This window comes from Manis javanica, chromosome X (assembly GCF_040802235.1).
Source record: "Manis javanica isolate MJ-LG chromosome X, MJ_LKY, whole genome shotgun sequence".
Classification (NCBI taxonomy): Eukaryota; Metazoa; Chordata; class Mammalia; order Pholidota; family Manidae; genus Manis; species Manis javanica.
The window spans coordinates 33759434-33781602 of NC_133174.1; the positions used below are offsets into that span (position 1 = coordinate 33759434).

The 22169-nt window shown below is 37.9% G+C and overlaps 1 long non-coding RNA gene and 1 pseudogene across 1 annotated transcript in view; both read left to right on the plus strand.

The window, feature by feature from the left end:
• The window catches only part of LOC118968940 (uncharacterized), a 286730-nt gene that overhangs the window by 197258 nt on the left and 67303 nt on the right, over positions 1 to 22169 (plus strand). The window lies entirely within an intron of this gene.
• On the plus strand, positions 14100 to 14959 carry LOC108392342 (very-long-chain (3R)-3-hydroxyacyl-CoA dehydratase 4 pseudogene; annotated as a pseudogene).

Below are 22169 nucleotides of genomic sequence, written 5' to 3' on the forward strand. Positions count from 1 at the left end.
TGTATTTAAGATTCTTACTGACATATCTGAGAACCTTCACGACCTGTTTGAAACTCTCTGAAACATATTAGACACCTTAACCGACTTGATTGAGACCATTCTTGACTTACTTGAAACCTTACCTGGCCTGTTTAAGACCCTTCTTGGAGGTATCTGAGTCTCTTTCTCCATTTGAGATGTTTACTGACTTATTTAACAGGTTCTTCTTCACTATTTTGAATATCTTTCAGATTTGAGGAGATTCCTGATGTGTTTGAGACTCTTTCTGCATGTGCGACACTTCCTGATATATTTGCTACTGTACCTGATATATTAGATTCCTCTTTATAGATATGAGACCTTTCCTAACTGTGACTGTTCCTGACCTGTTGTCAGTCTCTCAGTTGTATCTGAGACACCTCTTTTCTCTTTGAGATCCTTACTGACTTATCTATAACTCTTCTTAACTACTTTGAGAATGTTCCTGAGAGGTTGAGTTGTTTCCTCATGTATTTGAAAGACTTCCTCTCTGTTCTAAACTTCCTGAAAAGTTTAAGACCTTCCCTTACATGTTTGAGACTCCTCCTCACACATCTGAGACTCTCTCTGCCATATTTAAGAACCTTCATGTAAATAAAACTCTTCTGGGCATGTTTGGGGAGCTTCATGGCTTGTTTGAAGCTCTTTGGTATATCTGAGACCTTTTCTGAGATACTTGAGACGCTTTTCAACTTCAGTACCTTACTAAAATGTTTGAGATGCTTCCAGATTTATTGAGACTCTTCTCTCTGTTAGAGACCCTTAATAACAAATGTAAAGTTCTTCCTGACATCTTTGAGATCCTTCCAGTCTGGTTTGAGAGGATTTGTGATGTATTTCAGATGCTTCCTCTCTCTTTGCAACACTTCCTGTCGTGTTTGAGACTCTTCCTAGTATTTGAGACTCTTCCTGGCTGTGATTTTTCCTGACATGTTTTAAACTCTTCCAAAGATTTTTGAAACTCCTCCTGATGATTTTGAGACCCTACCTGATATGTTTGAAACTCTTCTTGACCTGCAAGAGGCTCTGTTGAATTGTTTGAGACACCCTTTCTGACATGTGCAAGGCTGTTCCTGGAGTATTTGATTCTTCCTGTCTGTTTGAGACCCATTGTGACTTGTTGGTGACACTTCCTGACAGATGTGAGACTACTTTGAAATGGTTTTTTGACTTAAGTTGATTCTTGTGTCTGAGACATTTCCTTCGTATCTGTGACCCTTTCTGACTCACTTGAGACCCTTCCTAACATATTTGACACCCTATTTATGTATTTGAGATACTTTCTGAATGTTCCTGTCTGCTTAAGACCCTTAGGGACACATTTGAATTCTGCCTGATAAATTCGAGACCCTTCCTGACAAGGTCAAGACTCTCCCTGACTTGTATGAGACCCCTCCTGATTTTTTGACACTTCATGAAAGTTTTAAAGCCTTTTCTGACTTGCTTGCTGCTTGTTTGAGACCTTTCCTGATATGTTTGAGACCCTTCCTGACATGCTTGAGACCTTTCCTGACATGTTTGAGATCTTTCCTGACATATTTATTACTCCTCCTGATGGATTTGAGACATTTCTTGGGACTGATTTTTGACATCTTTCAGATTCTTGGACTCTTTGAGACCATTCCTAATGGATTTGAGAATCTTCTGTACCTATTTGATACTCTTGCTCCCATATTTAATACCCTTCATAATGTGTGTGAGAGTGAGACTCTTCCTTACATATATGAGACCTTTTCTGGCTTGCTTGACATGCTTCCCAACTCATTTGAGTCCCTTAATTAAATCTTTAAGATCCTTCCAGATGTATTTGAGATTCTTAATGACCCTTACTGGCCAATGTAATGCTGTTCCTACTACTTTGAGATCCTTCCAGTCTAGTTTGAGAGGATTCATGATGTATTTCAGATACTCCCTCTCTCTTGGGAACACTTCCTGTCATATTTGAGACACATCTTTGAGACTTTTCCTGATGATGTTGAGCCCCCACCCCTCCATGTGTTTGAAACCGTTTTGGACATGCATGGCTCTTCTTCGTGTATTTGACACCCTTCCTGACATGTATGTGACCATTCCCAAAACATATGAGACTCTTCCTCTCTGTTTGAGGCATATTCTGGCTTGTTATAGGTTCTTCCTTTCTTGTTTAAGACTGTTCCTGACATATTTGCTGTTTTTTCTGATGTATTTGATAATCTTCTTGATGTCTTTGAGACATTTCCTGACAGACCATTCATAACATATTTGAAACTCTTCCTGTCTCTTTATAATCTTTCTGATAGATTTGAGAAACTTCTTTTCCTATCTGAGATTTTTCCTAACATATTTGAGATTCCTCACAACATTTTTTAAACTCGTCCTGATGTTGATGAAATATTTTCTAATTCACTTGAGACCCTTCACAACTTGTTTGAGAACCTTCCTGACATGCTTAAGACTCTAAAAAATGAATTTGAGACACTTCTTTAGGTTTGGTAAACCTTACTGGCTTATTTATGGCTCATTCTTACCTTGAGAATATTCCTCATTTATTCAAGACGCTTCCTGATGTATTTGAGACTCTTCCTCTCTGTTCTGGACCATTCCTGAGAAGTTTAAAACCCTTCCTGTCATGCTTGAGACTCTCTTCACATACTTGAGAGCCTTCCTGACATTCCTAAATCCCTTCCTGACATGTTTTGGAGCATCCAAAATTATTTGTGACTCTTCCTGACATATTAGAAACCTTTTCTGACTTGCTTCTGACCCTTCTCAACTTACGTGAAACCTTTCTGACAAGTTTGAGTCCCTTATGAAGGTATTTAAGTCTCTTTCTCTCTGTCCGACACTTTTATTTACATACTTAATGCTTTGACTACTTAGAGACCCTTTCAGACCTGTTTGAGAAGATTCCTAATGCATGTGAGACCTTTCTTCTCTGTTTGCAATACCTCCTAACATATTTGAGAAGATTCCTGAGATGTTTGCTATTCTTCCCGATATATTTGAGATTCTTCCTCATTTATTTCAGACCCTTCCTGACAGTGTGAGACCTTCCTGACCTGTTGACACTCTGGGTTGTATCAGAGACACTCCATTTCTATTTGAGACTCTTACTGACTTACTCATAACCCTTCCTTACTACTTTGAGAAACTTCCAGATCTGCTTGTGATGCTTCCTCATGTATACGAAACTCTTACTCTCTATTTTGGATATTTCCTTACAAGCTTGAGCCTTTTCCTATTATATTTGAGACTCCACTTGAAGTGTCTGAGACTTTTCTAAGGTATTTGAGAACTTTTCCTATGTATTTAAGACTTCCTGGCAGGTTTCAGAGCCTTCATGACTTCTGAGGCTCTTTGCAACATGTTAGTGACCTTTCCTGGCATCTTTGAGATACCTCCCAACTTGTTTTCCTACCTTGCTGACAAATTTTAAAGCTCTTCGTTACTACTTTGAGAAACTTCCAATCTGGTTTGAGAGAACTTGTGATGTTTCAGATCCTTCCCCTCTCTTTGTGACACTTCCTGTCATGTTTGAAATATATCCCAACATAATGGGACTCTTTCCGACCATTAGAGATTTGCCTTTCCTTATCCGTTCATCCATCAATGGTCACTTAGATTGTTCCCATGCCTTGGCTATTGTGACTAAACCTGCAACGAATATGAATGAGAGTGCAGATATCTCTTCAAGATCCTGACTTCATTTCCTTTGGCTATATACCCAGAAGTGGGATTGTTGGATCTTATGGTAGTTCTATTTTTAATTTTTTGAGGAACCTCCATACTATTGTTCATAATGACTATACCAATTTACATTCTCACCACCATGGAACAAGGGTTCCCTCTTCTCTGCATCCTCCCTAACTCTTGTTATCTCTTGGCTTTTTGATGATAGACACTCTACCAGGTGTAAGGTAATATTTCATTGTGGTTTTGGTTTGCATTTCCCTGATGATAAGTGATTTTACAAACCTTTTCATATACTTGTTGAACATTTATATGTCTTCTTTCTAAAAATGTCTATTCAGGTCCTTTGGTCACTTTTTTAATGGGATTATTTGGGATTTTTTTTTGAGTTGTATGAGTTCCTTATATATTTTGGATATTAACCTGTTATCAAATGTATGGTTTGCAAATATTTTTTCCCATTCCATAGGTTGCCCTTTCATTTTCTGTATTGTTTCTTTTGCTGTGTAGAAGCTCTTTAGTTTGATGTAGTCCCATGTATTTATTTTTCCTTTGTTGCTTGACTTTTGGTGTCATATCCAAAAAAACCAATGGCAATACCAAGTTTTCCCCATGCCTTTTATTGAAGAAACTATCCTTTCTCCATTGACTATTCTTGGATCCCTTGTCAATTATTAGTTGACCATACATGCATCATTTTATTTCTGAGCTGTTAATTATGTTCCATTGGTCTATGTGTCTATTTTTATTTATCATATTGTTTTGATTACTATAGCTTTGTACTATAGTTTGAAATCCAGATGTGTGATGCCTCCATCTTTGTTCTTTCTCAAGATTGTTTTGGGTATTCAGGATTTTTTATAGTTCCACATGAATTTTAGGATTGTTTTTTCCATTTCTATGAAAAATACCCTTGGAATTTTGATAGGGATTGCACTGAATCTACAGATTGCTTTGGGTAGTATGGACATTTTAAGAATATTAATCCTTCCAACCTGCAAACACATAGTTGTCTTTCCATTTATTTGTGTCTTCTCAATTCCTCTCATCAACATCTTATAATTTTCATTGTACATTTTACCTCCTTGGTTAAATGTATCTCTAACTGTTGTATTATTTTTAATGCTGTTGTAAATGGGATTGTTTTCTTTATCTGCTTTTCAGATATTTCATTGTTAGCATATAGAAAGACAACTGATTTTTGTGTGTTGATTTTGTATCCTGCGACTTTACTGAATTTATTTATTCTAGCAGGTTTTTGGTAGAGTCTTTAGGATTTTCTACATATAAGAGCTCATCATCTGCAAACAAAGACAAATTTATTTCTTCATTCTAATTTGGATGCTTTTTATTTCTTCTTCTTGCTTAATTGTTCTGGCTAGGACTTCCAGTACTATGTTGAATAGCAATGGTGAGAGTGGGCATCATTGTCTTGTTCCTGACCTTAGAGAGAAAGTTTTCAACATCTCACCATTGACTATGACATTAGCTGTGAGCTAGCTTGGCATTTATATCCTGTATTATGCTGAGGTACATTCCTTCTATACATAATTTGTTAGACATTCTCATCACAAAAGAATGTTGAATCTTTGTCAAATGCTTTTTCTGCATCTGTTGAGATGTTCATGTGATTTTTGTGCTTCATTCTGTTAATGTGGTGTATCATATTAATTGGTTTGCGTATGTTGAAGCATCCTGCATCCCAGAGATAAATCCTACTTGATCATGGTGTGTGACCCTTTAAATGTGCTGAATGCAGTTTGCTAGTATTTTGTTGATAACTTTTTTCATCTGTACTCATCAGGGATATTTTCCTAGTTTCTTATCTTATAGTATCCTTATCTGGCTTTGCTATCAGGGTAATGCTGGCCTCATAAGATGAGTTTGGGTGGGTGTTCTCTCCTCTTTAATTTTTTGGAAGTGTTTAAGAACAATTGGCATTTATTCTTTATATATTTGGTAGAATTCATCAGTGAAACCATCTGGTCCTGGTATTTTCTTTGTTAGGGTCTTTTTAGTGACTCAATCTCTTTATTCATTGTTGGTTTGTTTATATTTTCTGTTCCTTCATGCTCCAATCTTTATAAGTTCTATGTTTCTAGGACTTTGTCTATTTCTTCTAGATTATCCAATTTTGGGACATATAATTATTCATAGTCTGTTATGATTCTTTGTATTTTGGTGGTATTGGTTATAGTGTCTTTTCTTGCATTTCTGATTTTATTTAGTTGAGACTTCCTTTTCCTTAGTCTGACTAAAGGTTTGTCCATTTTATTTATCTTTTCAAAACTCAGCTCTTAGTTTTGTTGATCTTTTCTATTTTTTGTCTCTATTACATTTATTTCTGCACTGATATGTTATTTTCTTCCTTCTGCTAACTTTGGGTTAGTTTGCTTTTCTTTTTCTAGGACATTGAGGTATAAAATTATGTTGTTTGATATTTTCCTTTTTTCTTAATGTAGATGTTTATAAACTTCCTTCTTAGAACTTTTTTTTTTGCTGCATCCCCTAAGTTTTGGCATGTTGTTTTTCTGTTTTTAATTTTTTTATTTCTCATCTTATATCTTCTTTGACTAATTAGTTGTTCAGGAGTGTGTTTAATTTCCACATATTTGTGAATTTTCCCAGGAGGAGAAGAACTTCAGTATTTATCATTCCACTCTCTAGGTACCTGTTGCAGAGGCTAAGTTCTAGGTGAGTGTGGCTGAGAGGTCCCCACATGGCCCCAACTCCTTGGATGGATGATCTACTTCAGGTGTTGCACACTGAGAATACTAGGGCTCTGATCACTTCTTTCCCCAGCTTGTTTGTAGAGCAGAGGTTTCATGCATGGAGAATTGAACTAAGAAGACCAGAGGCTTCCACCCTTTGCCCAGTGCTGAATATCACTCAGAAAGAAGCATGCCACTGTTCCTGCCCCCAGCTCTGGAGCCATGGCTCAGAAATCTTGCTCAGAGGAAAAGGCCTAAAACAGAGAGCTCTTGTGAAGAAAATGAAGATTCCTATGGCCAGGATTCTCATCTGGCCCTGGTTGGCTTGCTCACTACACACGTGTGGGTAATACGTTATTATTGACTCTATATAAAGAACTCCACCCAGTGCTCTAGGCTGCTGTATGGCTGTAGGGCTGCAAGGCTGCGGGAGAGTAGAGGCTGGAGTGGTGGCAGTGCCAAGGACAGAGACAGATGGCAACTGGGGCAAAGAGGCCCGGAGGCAAAGACCAGCTTGCTGCAGCAGACTTGCTCTGAGTGGACAGGATTCTAATGATGGACCTGCCACCACAGGAATAAAGCTGGGTATAAACTGTTTCACCCCAAGAACGTTCCATTTTTATTTTTCAGTCTCATTGAATCCATAGGAAATTTGGCCAGGGCTGAAACCCATTGGCAAGACAGCTCTGAAGCTCTTTCCAAAGGAACTAACTATATTTGAATCATGAGTGGGGAAATTCAACCCTAAGGAAGTTCTCAAAAACAATGGAAGTTTTGGTGGAAAGCAATTAGGAGGAGACTGATAGTTTCATTAGAGATATGAGCTAAACCATTGGCCATATAGTTTACAGAGAACCAGGGAAAGTGACAGCTAGAATAGCTCTCCTAGAGTCAGAACACACCTCAAACACTGACCTCAAACCCTGTCCCTGCAAAGGAGCCTGAATTTATAGGGTTCAATCTTTAGGGCAATTTATGCCCCAGGACACTGTTGAAAGCAATAGAGTAATCAGCCAACAATTAGTGGAACTTAAAGGCTGGGTGTGATCATGGAAAGAGACTGTCAAAGAGAGCCCTGCTGAAGCCACTTTGATCCCAGGCTGGCTGCTCATGCCCAAGACTTTGCCCTCTGAGAAGCAATATCAGAGACTTCATATTGCATAAAAACTGACTTCACTAAAACAGTCCAGCTAGTCACTAAGCAAATAAACAACAATAATAAACCACAGAGGCAAGGGGACCAGTATGAGAGTTGCTACAATACATTATATAAAATGTCCAGTTTTCAACAAAAAATTACAAGACACACAAAGAAACAGGAAAGTATGATTCACACACAGGAAAAAAGCAGGAAACAGAAACTGCCTGTGAGAACAATCATATATCATATTTAACAAAGATTTCAAAGTAGCAATTATAAATATATTCAAAGAACTAAAGGAAATCCTGCTTAACAAAGGAAGGAAAGAAAGGTATGACTATGATAGACTGAATGTTCGTGTCCCCCCAAAAAATCCATATGTGGAAATGTAATACTTAATGTGATGGTTTTGGAGGTAGGGCCATTGGGAGATGATAAGGCCATGAGGGTGGAGCTCTCAAACATGGAATTACTACACTTATAAAAGAGACCCAGTTACCCCCCTCTGCTATATGAAGATACAATGAGAAGATATGAACCAAGAAGCAGGACCTCACTGAATCTGCCAGCACCTTGGTCTTGGACTCCCCAGCCTCCAGAACTGAGAAATAAATGTTTGTTGGTTACACCACCCAGTCTGTACTACCTTTGTTATAGGAGCTATAACCAACTAAGAGAAAGACCATGTCTCATGAAATAGGGAATATCAATAGATAGAAATTATTTTTAAAAATGCAAAATTCTGGGGTTGGAAATACAGTAACTGAGACTTTCAGTTTCTTGTTCTACATGTATGGAGGTTGGAAGTTGCCACTCTGTCCCAACAGAAGTGAAAAGCTGAACAGACTGAAAAAGCAACAGCTCTTCTTGGGTCTGTCAGATAGGGGAGGATATGGGCAAATCACTTCTCCCAAGACTGGAAAGACAGACAGGTGAACACAGTGAGTCATAGATTACTAGAGCAGAAACTGTGAGTGGAAACTGCCACAGGAACCAGTGCCAGGGTGGGAAACCCTGACTGTCATTGACAAATTGCTGAAGGTTTAGTGTGCAACTCTAACAAATTGAAACTCCAGGGGGACTCAGTCATAAGGGGGCCTCCACCACATTGTGAGATTTACTTTCAGGAGTTCAACCAGTTTCCCACAGTAAATATCAAAGAAAAATCCCCTCATACTTGTTAGGAGGAGAGGAAAAGGCAACATTTTTAAATACACTACCACACTCTGTTCTTAACAAGGCTTGTCCTCAGGGGAAACTAGTTAACCAGAACCTAACCTGGTGGGGTATCAGAGCTTAACTGACCTAGGGGGAAGGGAAATACCCAACTCCAGTCCACTCTAGCCATCCTCTCTCACCTATGGGAGAAGAAAAAAACAGAAACTCATGAAGTTCACAGTTCAGAGGCACAGGGTCACTAGAAGGATGAAATCTAATCATAGGATAATACAATGCTTCCCTTCCCCCGACACTCACTACCACATTACCAAGGCCTATTTACAGCAGTTCCTTTTACTCAGTACATCATGTCCAGCTATTAAGAAAAATATTACAAGGTATACCCAAAGGCAAAACACATGATTTGAAGTGACAGAGTAAGCAACAGAACCGGACATGGCAGGGATGTTGAAATCATCAGATTCAGGAATTTTAAAAACTACAATTAATATGCTAAGGGCTCTAATGGACAAAATAGACAGTGTATAAGAAGAGATCAGCAATGTAAGCAGAGAGATGAAAATCCTAAGATAGAACCAATAAGAAATGCTAGAGATAAAAATACAGTGTAACAGAAATGAAGAAAGCCTTTGATTGGCTTATTGGTAGACTGGACATGGCTGAGGAAAGAAACTCTGACCTAGAGGCTATATCAATAGAATCCTCAAAAACTGAAAAACAAAGAGAAAAAAGAATTAAGAAAAAACAGAAAAAAATATCCTCGGACTATAGGACAACTACAAAAAGTGTAACATAGGCATAATGAGAATACCATAAGGGGAAGAAAGAGATAAATAAGCAGAATAAATATTTGAAACAATAATGACAGAATTCCCCCCAAATTAATGTCAGATTCCAAGCCCAGATATAGGAAACTCAGAGACTTCAAAGCAGGATAAATACCAAAAAAGGAAAACTACACATAGTGTGGAGAAAATGGAAGTACCTATGGCCAGGACCCTCCCCTGAACCTAAACTACCTGATGATGTAATTGGCCTATTGCTAGGTTACTGCTTCCACACTCTTAGGCCATAAGCTATTATTGACTGAGTCACTATATAAAGAGCTCTGCCCAGTGCTCTGGCAGAGGCAGAGATGGAAGAGGATTACAGACCTGCAGACTGTTGGATACACACATGAGTCTAGTGCTTGACCTATAACTGGAAGAATGAAGCCGGTAATAAACCCTTTTACCCCAAGAATGTTGTATTGTCATTCCTCAGTCTCACTGAATCCATACTGAACTTGCCTGGGGCTGAAACCCTCAGGCCAGACACATAGGCATATCATTTTTAAACTGTAGAAAGTCAAATATAAAGATAAAAACCTGAAAGAAGTCAGAGATAAAGAAGAAAAGCCTTACCTATAGAGGATCAAAGATAAGAATTACATCTGACTACTCCTCAGAAACTAGGCAAGCAAGAAGAGAGTGGAGTAAAATATTTAAAGTATTGAGAGGAAAAACACCAACCTAGAATTCTGTACTGTGGATAAAATGAGAGTTCCTGTGGCCAGGATTCTCACCTGGCTGTGGTTGACTAACTCACTGCACACCTGTGGGCAATACATGGCTGTTGACTCTATAAAAAGAGCTCCTCCCAGTAGCCTGGGCACAACATGGTGGTAGGGCTCCAAGGCTGCAGGAGAGCAGAGCAGAGCAGAGGCTGGAGTGGTGGCAGCGCTGAGGACAGAGGCCCAGAGGATGGCTGTGTGGACAGAGAGGCCCAGAGGCAGAGACTGGCTTGCTGCATACAGACTCACTCTGAGTGAACGGGATTTTAGTGACTGACCTGCCACCTGGAAATAAAGTTGGGTATAACCCTTTCACCCCAAAGAACGTTTTGCTGTCATTTTCTTTGGTCACGCTGAATCCATAGCAAACTTGCCTGGGGCTGAAACCCATTGGCAAGACATGTATCCTGTGAAATTATCCTTCAAAAGTGAAGGAGAAATACTTTCTCAGACAATCAAACATTGAGAGAATTTGTTGCCAGTAGACCTGCCATACAAGAAATGTTAAAATAAGTTCTTTTTTTTAAAAAAAAATAATATAAGTCATAAATTCAGTTTACATAAAATATGGAAAACATCAAAGAAGGAATAAATGAAGGTAAAATGAAAAAAACTTTTTCTTATTCTTTATAGATCTAACAGATAACAGTTTGTTCAAAATAATACCAATGTATTTGGTTATGTATGCTTATGTATATAATCACATGCAGAGATGTATGCTTATAATATAGGTGAAATGAATGACAGACTGATATAAAAGATGGGAGGGCAGAATTAGGATTATTTTGTTATCATAAGGTACTCACAGTACCTGTGCAGAGGTATAGTGTTATTTGAAAGTGGACTTGGATTAGCTGTAAATGTATACTGCAAATTCTATCTAGGGCAACCACAAAAAACATTTTTTTAAAAAAGTGTAACCAATATACTAAGAAAGAAGAGGAAATGGAATTATTAAAAATGCATAATTAAAACCACAAAAGATATAAAAAGAATAGAAGACAAAAATAGGAACAAAGAATAAGGGCAACAAATAGAAAATAGTTATGAATATGGTAGGTATTAATCCAACTACATCAATAATCACTTTGAATGTCACTGTTTTAAATGCACCAATTAAAAGACAGAGATTGTCACGGTGGTTCAAAAACTAAGACCCAACTATATGTTGCTACAAGAAACCCACTTTAAATATAAAAGCATGTACAGATTTAAAGTAAATAGATGGAGGAAAATATACCATGCTAACACTAATCAAAAGAAAGCAGGAATAGTTACATTAACTTCAGAAAGAGCAAACTTCAAAGCAAGCAACATTATGAAGGATAAAGAAGGGCATTGCACAATGATAAAGGAGTCAGTTCTCCAAAAAGACACAACAATCTTTAATGTGCCCAAGAACAGAGCATCAAAACTACGTGAGGCCAAAACCAATAGAATTGCAAAGAGAAGTAGATGGGTCTACTATCATAACTGACCATATTATTCTTTTTCTTTTAGGGAATCATTGATATACAGTCTTATGAAGGCTTCACATGAGCAACATTGTGGTTACTACATTCACCATATTATCAAGTCCCTCCCCACACCCCATTGCAGTCACTGTCCATCAGCGTAGTAAGATGCTGTAGAGTCACTACTTGTCTTCTCTGGCTATACTGCATTCCCTACGGCAGCTGACCGTCTTATTCTGATAGAAAAATTAGACAAAGACATCACAAGAAAAAGAAACTACACATCAATATCCCTTACGAATACAGACCCCTTAAAAATCAACAAATTACTAGCAAACTGAATCCAGCAATGTATAAAAGATTTTATGCACTAACCAAGTGGGATTTAACCCAGGAATGCAGAGTTAGTTTAACATCTGAAAATAGGTTATTTTAAACACCATATCAATAGAATAAGAAATGAAAACCACAGGATCATATAGACACAGAAAAGGCATATGACAAGATCCAACACTCTTTCATGATAATAACACTCAACAAATTAAAAATACAAAAGAACTTCCTCAGACTGATAAAGGGCATCTATGAAAAGCTTACTTCACACATAATGGGGAAAGATAATGCTTTCCCACTAGGGTCAGGAACAGGGCAACTATGCTTGCTCTTGCCACTTCTGTTCAACATTGTACTGTAGGTTCTAGCTAGGGCAAGTAGAAGGCGAAATATAAGGCATCCAGATTGGAAAGGAAAAAGTACGATTATCTCTTTTCACAATGACATGATTTTGAACATAGAAAATCCTAAGGAGGCCACCAAAAAGAAAACTATTTGAGCTAATAAATGAGTTTATCAAGATTGCAAAATACAAGATCAAAATACAAAAATCTATTTTTTTCCATACACTGAGAATGAATCATTTCTGACATGTTTGGCACCACTCCTGATGTGCTTTTTAATCCTTCCTGACTTCTTGAGACCTTCTCTGCCATATTAGAGACTTTGTGTGTGAGACACATTCTGAGGTACTTAGAAATTCCATGACTACTTTGCATCCTTTCCTTACATAGTCAAGACTCTTCCTCTTTGTAAGCCTTCCTTACTTATTTATCACCCTTCCTGATGTGTATATGACTTTCTGATCAAAACCACGATGAGATACCACTTCTCACCTACTAGGATGGCTAGAATCAATCAAATAACAAATGCTGACAAGAATGTGGAAAAATCAGAATCCTCATACACTACTAATGGGATGGGACTATTAAATGGCACAGCTGCTTTGTGGGCTGTTCCTCAAACAATTAAATATAGAGTTAACGTATGACCCAACAATTCCATTCCTAGGTAAATATTCAACAAAACTGAAAACAAAAACCTGTATTTGAATGTTTATTATTATTGCTCATAACAGCCAAAAAGTGGAAGCAAACCTAAATATCCATCAATGGACAAATGGGTAAACAAAATGTGGTGTATCCATACAACAGACATATTATTTGGCCACTGAAAAGTAATGAAGTATTGAAAAATGCTACAACATTGGTGAACCTTGAAAACATTATGCTAAGTAAAAGAAGCCAATCAAAAAAGACCACACATTACATGGTTCAATTCATATCAAAGCCCAGAACAGGAAACTCTATAGAGATAAAAATTAGATTAGTGGTTGTTTAAGGCTGGTGGGAGAATGGTGGAGAATATGCGGGAGATACCAAAAGGATATAAGATTTCGTTGCAAAGTGATGAAAATGTTATAAAACTGACTGTGATGATGATGATTACACACATGTGACTATACTAAAACCACTGAATTGTATGCTTGAAATGGATGGACTTTATGGTAGATGTATTCTCTCAATAAAGCTGTTTTAAAAAATAACCAGTAATAAAAGACCTCTGGTCTGCCTCAGGAATCACCAGAGAAAGGATGGTGACCAACGCGGCCACCTCACAGAGCCGCTAAGAAGGGAAACCCGGAGTGCTCGATGACGTATGGTCATGGGAATGGTCACTAGGCAGCGAAGACAGCAAAATCTTCCCTAGAAGTTTCTTAACAGGGCAGGATTTAATTTTAAAATTTAAATTTATCCTACTTAGAGGAGCATTCGTTTCCCTCCCACTTCAGCTCACTCCATATGTAGGATGGGCTCTCAGCAATGGAAACTCTAAAGTCCCCAGCGGTAGCCTAGTGTTTAACAAAAATCCAGAAAGTACCGACCAAGTATGTAGATGACACAAACGCTAGGTACACATAGGTATTATTTGAAATCACATCTTTATTAATGCCATTTCCATAAAGCATCTCTGAAACCTTATTTTTCTCATCTTTGTCATTTCCTTGGCAGTGGAAAAGCTTTTCCATTGAGCACGATTCCATGGTTGACACTTTCTATGCTATTGGACTTGTGATTTGACTTTGCCAGTCCATTTCTCTCTTGGAGTTGCTGCACATGTATGTTGGCATTGAATCAGACCATCTTTTTCCTAGGTTTCTGCAGCTCACAGAGAGAATCATCATCCTCTTTGTGGTGATCACCAGTCAAGAGGAAGTCCAAGGGAAATATGTGGTGTGTCTTTTATTCATCTTTTGGAATCTGTTGGATACAGTTAGGTACACTAACTGCATGTTATCAGTCATTGGAATATCCTGTGTGGTCTTGACATGGCTCAGTCAAACACTATGGATGCTGGTTTATTCTTTGTGTGTCCTCACAGAAGCATTTGCCATCTATCAGTCACTGCCTTATTTTGAATCATTTGGTACTTATTCCACAAAGCTGCCCTTTGACTTATCCATTTATTTCCCATATGTGCTGAAACTATATCTCTTGATGCTCTTTATAGGCATATATTTTACCTCCAGTCATCTTTACTTAGAAAGAAGAGACATCCTCAGAGTCTTTCCCATTAAAAAGAAGAAAATGTGAAGTACAACAGTCTGATGTGAGGAAAAGCATCCTGTGGAGTCAGCTTCAGTAAACACAGCACAGGAAGCATTCCGGTGGGAAAATACCTAGTATTTGATAAAACTCCATGACTGACAATTGTATTCCTCCCAGGAGTAGATACACCACAGTAGTCTAAGTTCGTACATACTGTATTTCCAAACACCCCCTGCAACACCAAAGCTGTGGATTCTATACGGGTTAAAGTTGTATCATGAAGCCCAATCATTTTCCTATAAAGTTAAGAAATAGGAAATTAACTGGAATACAGTCCATTAAATTGAAAACCAAAATTGTTAACCTAAATTACATCTATTTCTTTTCACTTCAGATTTCCCAAGTAGCAGCAGATCCGTAGGAGGGAAGCAATGACTAAATATGCTGTGCAGTCGTCTAAAATAACATATTTCACAGATGTCACTGACCCCAGAAGTAAACATTAGACACACCTAGAAAATTATTTTCTAGACCTTGATGAAAACAGAATAGATCTTTGGTAAATATACAAATAATGCCCCCCATTTTTTTAAACAGGTTGTATACGTACCTTACAAGGAGGTACAAAGATATAGTAAAATTTTATTAATAAATCTGAAATATTGCTAATTCTTGATTTACTATAATATCCAAAATGTATGTGAATTGACTAATAGAATAATTTCTGTACCATCAGTGTACCACTCACTTTTCTTGAAAGAATTATAGAATCTCATCCAGTGACTATATAAAAAGGGTATTAAATATTTTGGGACACAAGAACCAGGTAATAGAAATATAACTACAAAAAAATTGCTAAAAGCTTTAGTTTACGAAAAGAACAGAATCCCTTTGCAAACTCCAGGTGACTTAGTCTGCTTCCTACCTACATTGCTGGAATATACATCTAGAATCACTAAAATGAAGGGAAAGAATTACAGCAACTAGACTTTATTGGGCTACTGTAAGAAACTAAAATTCCATGAACTAATACTTTAATTTTTTTAAGCTACATTACCTTAAAGCCACTGGGCTTTTTCTTTATCGAGGTCATTGAAATGAAAAGCAATAACTAACAGTTCTTTCAGACATACCCATTGAGTAGTGATGTATTTTACCCCAATATGCTTCTCAAGAAACACTTTTATCCTGGTCTGATGTTTTTGTTCAACAAACAGGTTACCCTTAGAATGAGTTGATTCCTAGTTGGCCTCCCAAAAATGCCTACATTCATTCAAGAAACACTTATTTTGTGCCTACAGTGTGCCAGACACCATACATAAAACCCTTACTAGCCTTCCTGCAAGCAAGCTTATTACTAAAGCATGTACCACACCACACTGAAGTCCCTAAGAAGTTAACTTCTTTTAATATTCTTTGTCTACCTTGAGCAATTTGTCACATATAAGAATTTGTGTTTCTTTCTTTCAAAAGATGAAGTAACTACATCAGTATCTGAAAAGTTTCTCCAGAGAAATAACCTATGTACAAAGAAAACAGTTACATTTTGTTGTGCTAAAGTATTAAAGTGATTTAAAATTAAAATATGCTACAAATTTAAAAAAAGACTTCCTGACATGTGTAGGGCCTTTCATGATTTGTGTCAGTCTCTTCCTGATGCATTTCAAATCATTCTGACTTGCTTGAGACATATTCCAAGTTCTGTGAGACCCTTCCTGACATATTCAGACCCTTCTGACCATATTTGAGACTCTTCCTTTCTTTTTGAGACCCTTCCTAACTTGAGTGAGACCTTCTGGAAATTTACTCCTTCCTTCCACAGTTGAGAAAGTTCCTAACTTGTGTTCGGACTCTTTCTGACATGTTTAAGTCTTTTCCTGATTATTTCCAAGTTCCTTGCCTGGTTGAGCTGCTTCATGAAATGTTAATGTCTCTTTCTGATTATTTGAGACATTTCCTAATGACTTTGAGACCCTTCCTGTCATGTTTTACACCCTTCCTGACTTGAGATCATTCTCACTTGCTTGACATCCTTGCTGAACTGTTTGAGACTTGTCCTGACCCAGTAAGATTCTTCCTCATAACATTTAGACCCTTCCTGAGTTGTTTGAGACCCTTTCAGATGCATTAGATAATTCTCCTGATGTATCTGACTTTTCTGGACATATCTGAGATGCTTCCTGATGTGTTTGAAGCCTTTCTTGATGTATGTGAGACTCTTCCTGATGACTTTGAGACACTTCTGATCATGTTTGAGACATTTTCAGACTCCTTTGATATACTTCATGGCATGTTTCAGACACCTGACACATTTGAGTCTTTCACGGTGCATTTGAGACTCCTTTCTTTGGGATCCTTTCTGGCTTCTTTGAAACCCTTCCTGACATGTTTGAAATCCTTACTGACTTGTTTCAAAAGTTTCCCCACTTTGAGACTCCTTTTTGCTGCTTGAAATCATCCCTAGTGAATCAAGGCCCTTCCTAACCTATTTGAATCCCTTCTTGTGGCATTTGGAACAATTTTTTACCTCCCTGAAACTCTTTCTTATTTGGTAGAAATGATTCCTAACATATTTTAGATGCTTGATGACCTGTTTGAGCCACTTCCTGACCTACTTGGGACCATTGCAGATTAAACTTCCTCATGATGTTCAGACACCTCCTGACATGTATAAAATCCTTTCCGACTTGTTTGAGAACCTTCATGACTTTTTGAGACCCATTCAGACATTAAAATCTCTTTATGCCTGTGTGAGACCCTTTCAAGGGTCATTAAAATTTTCCTTACTAGTATGTGACCCTTCCTTATATATTTGAATCTCTTACTGACTGCTTAAGACCTTTGCTGACATGTTTGAGACCCTTCCTGGTGTGTTTGAGACGCTTCTCATCTAAGTCCCTTCCTGGTGTATCTAAAACTCTTCCTTATGACTTTGAGATCCTTCCTAACAGATTTGAGACCTTTTATAACTTGAGGCACTTCCTGATCTATTTGAAACCGTTCATAACTTTATGAAACTCTTCCAGATTATTTGGGGCCCTTCATGACATATTTGAGACCTTTTGTGATGTATCTGAGACCCTTCTTGATTTAATTCTGAGTGCTGAATCATCCCCTGGCTCAATCTTAAGAGGAGGCAGAAAGACTATTAACCTCAGACTTTGAAAGGACCTTTCTTCAAGCATCTAGTCAAGAAATGTCTATGACCATATATCAAGAAAAATCTATCAGTGCTTTTTCCAACCCTCAACTGCAAATGGAAATGGAGACTTTCATTGGTCCTTTTGTTAATCTTTTAATCAAAATTGTCTACTATTCTATTTAAATATTGATTTTTTTCATTAGAATATAGTTTTAACTGTTGTCTCATAGAGCCAAAATAATGTCTTACACAATAGAAAATACTTCATTTCTCCCTCATGTTAACATCTGGGCATATGCAGTCAAGGGCTGCTGTGTCAGCACTGTGGTGGGTCCCAGGCTCCTCTGTTTAATGGAACTGCCATCCCTGGGTACTTCTGTTTTATAGAACTGCCATGCCTGGGTGGACCTTTGTCCACATGACCTGAGATGGCTTATTAGTATATCCCTCTTCCAGCCAGCAAGAAGGGAGAAGAGAAATGGGGTAGCAAACTCTGCCCTTAGGGCAGAGTTTTGCACATGTCACAAGGTGCACATGTCTGTTCTTCTAACATACAGTTGGCCAGAATGCAGTCACATGACCATACCTAGCTGTAAAAGAAGCTAGGTCATGTAGTCTCTATTCTGGGAAGCCATTTTACTTTCTTAAATTCAGGGTTCTAAAGAATAAAGTAGGTGGAAAGTGTATTGGGGAACAATTAGCAGTCTATTCCCAGCCTTCCATTTTGAAATGTTGAAATTTTTAATTCAGCTGAGAAAAAAATTCTCCCCTCTGGCAAGAAAAAAAAAGGAATTTCCTCCCCTTTTCTCTTCCTTAACTTGGTAGCTACCACAGAATAGTTTTTAATTCTAAGCAGTCAAAGGGAGAAAAGGTTGCTGAAAACTGGAGTGTTTATTTGTAATAAAACATACCTTGGGCTATTAAACTAGTACCTAAAGACCAACCTGAATTTTGTAATTGTGTGCCTATGCATGCAGCAGAAGGGCAGAACATTTTGATGCAGAGTAGTATCAGATCACCATCTGGACCATAAATAATTTATACCTTTTAGATACTTGGGAATCACATGGGTCAGGAACAAATAATATGCTAAATCTCAGTAAGAAAAAATTCTCCAAAGATTGTATCTGTGAATTCATTGTATCTGTGAATGACAGTTCTGAGCATTGGATTAAAATGCAGGAAAGGAAACAAAATGAACATTATTCTTGATTTTTAAAAATATACAAAATATACAATATACTATGCAACTTGACTACTGACCTTCACCAAGTACTTATCAGTGACCTTGGTCAGCCTTTACAGGCCCCACCAACCACCTACCAACCCCTTTGGATAGTGCCTTGAGGGTCCCACAGATGAAGCTTCAGCATTGTACTCTCTGGGATGGATTCTAATGAGTTGGTTGGGAATTTTTCTATCTTATTGGGAAATAAATGATTACATGCAGTCCCTCTGAATTTGAATATGTGTGAATATAAATATGTGTTTTTGAGCACTTAGAATTGTTACTTCATATTTATTGAAAGTTCTTCTGGACTTTTTTAGACATTTTTATCATATATCACTTTGGATATATATAAAAAGGAAAATGATATAACAGAATAAATTGATAAAAGTATTCCTGAGACTTCTTCATATTCAGAACCCCACTTTTCTTAATGAACTTTTGAAAATTGAGGTATAACATGTATACATTAAAGTATGTAAAGTGCACTACTCCTCAAGTTTGTTTTCACGTGTATGTTATCTCCTACATGTGGCATCTGAAAAAAACTGAATTTGTAAAGGCAGAGAGTAGAATGGTGGTTGTCAGGTACTGAGAGGTTTGGGTATAGGAGATATGTTTTTAAGAGTACATACTTGCAACTAGTAAAAAACAAGTCCTGGAGGCCTAATACACAATGTAATGAGTATAGACAACACAATTGTATTATAAACATTAAACTTGCCAAGAGACTAGATCTTAATCATTCCCAACACTAGAAGAAATGATAATTATGTGACATGGTATCGGTATTAGCTAATGCTACAATGGCAATCTGTTATAATGAGTTATAAGAAATACATATTTGGTCATTCAGATGACCAAATATCTATTTCCCAGGTATATTTGGTCTTCATCCACAGTTCCTGAAAACACTGCAAAGTCTTAAAGGTAAAACGGGTGTCTTGTCATGTTAATGAGAAACTTTTGGACTCCACCCAAGGGCAGGGGCTGGAGGTTGAATCAGACAGTGGCCAATAATTTAGTCAATCATGTCTGTGCAATGAAGCCCTCACAAAAACCCCTGAGAAGAACATATTGCTCTCTTGGATCCTGCTTCTTTGCCACAGAGAGCTTCTGGGCTTGGGGAACCAGAATGCTCCCATATGTCACCAAGCAAGCTCCCAAACTCCACCAGAATAGAAGCTCCTTTATTTGGTACCTTGAGCTATGCATCTATTCATTTGACTGTTAACTTGTATCCTTTACAGTATCCTTTATTAAACAGGTAAACCTAAGTATTTTCCTGAGTTCTGTGAGCCACTCTAGCAAATTAATCAAACCTAAAAGGGAGGTCATGGGAACCCCCAATCTGTAGTGGGTAGGTGGGAAGCACAGGTTAACTGCCTGGGGCTCACGACCTGGCGTCTGGAATTGGGGATGGAGGGCAGACTTGTAAGATGTAGCCCTTAATCTGGTGCTGTTTCTGGGCAGATAGCATCAGAATTTAGTTGAGTTCTTGGACACCCCACTGTTGTTCAAGATTGCTTGGTTTATATGTGTGGGAAGAGCCCCCTCCCACCAACATATACATTGGAATTGGGTCCAGGAACCCAAAAGAGTTAAGAACACCAATGGACAATCATACTGCAATATAAAAGTATCAAATCTGTATGTTGTACACTTTAAACTTACACAATGTTATATGTCAAATATATCTCAATAAATAAAATAAATAACACATATTCTGATAACCAAAGCATATAGAGCAACTGGAACTCTTATACGTCATTGGTAAATGTAGAGAAAATGGAAATTTCTGACCAGGATACTAACCTGGCCTTAATATTGCCCACTGTGTACATAAGGAGTCTGCTTTGCATGTCTATGGGCAGCAGGATGTTTATGGGGGACAGAACAGCTGGTCAGTTATGGGAGTACTAGCCCAGGGGAGGGGTGGAGGGGAAACACCCATTATCTCCTCTCCTTAGTTCCTGGCATGTAATTGGTTGGGTGTCCACCAGTCACTGTAGAGACCTGCCCACATAGTTCCTCCCAGTGCTAGGGGCAGGGAAAAGGAGAACAGGAGAGAACAGGAGGACCAGAGAGCTGAGGGTGGTGCAGGTGGAGGAGGGAAGCCTAGAGGGAAAGCCAGGAGAAACTGAGACCTACTGCCGTGAAAGTAAACACGGTATGAACCCCTTTTAACACCTGCAACTTGCCCTTCTCTCTGGTCAGTGTCATAGAATTCAAAATGAACTTGCCCAGAGTGGGGGGACGTCCTTCTCCTGAAGCAACAGTGGGAGTATAAATTGATACAACCACTTTGGAAAACATTTTTACAGTATCTCCTGTATGGCCCAGCAATCCCACTCCTGAGTACATACCTAAGAGAAATGAGTGCATATATCAACCAAAATACATGTATAAGAATATTCATAGCAGCACTATTCATACTAATAAACATTGGAAACAACTCAAATGTCCATCAACAGAAGAATGAATAAACACATTGGTGGTATATTTGTACAGTAGAATAATAACAGCCCCCTCAAAAAATAACAAATTACTGCCATACAATAATATGGATGAATATCACATGTATTATGATGAGTGAAAGAAGCCACCCATAAAAGAATGTATGATTCCATTTATATCAAGTTTAAGAACAGGTAAAACTAATAGATTGTGATGGAAGTCAAAATAACAATTACCTCTTGGGGAATGTTATTAACAAAACAATAAATGCTCACTGTAAAACATTTAATGCTCGCTGAACCTCTCTTCCCTCATGTGACTCGGTAACTAACTCTCACCTTTAAGTCTTTGTTCAAATGTCACCTAGTTGGTAAGGCCACCTACTATAAATTATAATCCAGTCCTCAATTCCTGATCCTTTTTCACTTTTTCTATTATACCTTTCACCTTCTAAAATACTCTAGAATTTACTTATTTATTATATGTTTTGCTTACTACCTGTGTTCCTTTGCTAGGATGTAAGCTCCACATATAATTACTAGTCTATGTGGGGAATATAAAAACCCAGCCCTCTCTCCCCAGTTCAGGGCATCATGGTAGGCTTACTCCTTCTCTAGAGCTCACCATGGAGTTCACTGAGGCCTTTGTTACAACCACATATAAACCCAACTTTTCTCCCTGCCCTATAGGGCTTCTCTCATGCCCCAAAGGTATTGATTTCCAGAGAACATCCCAA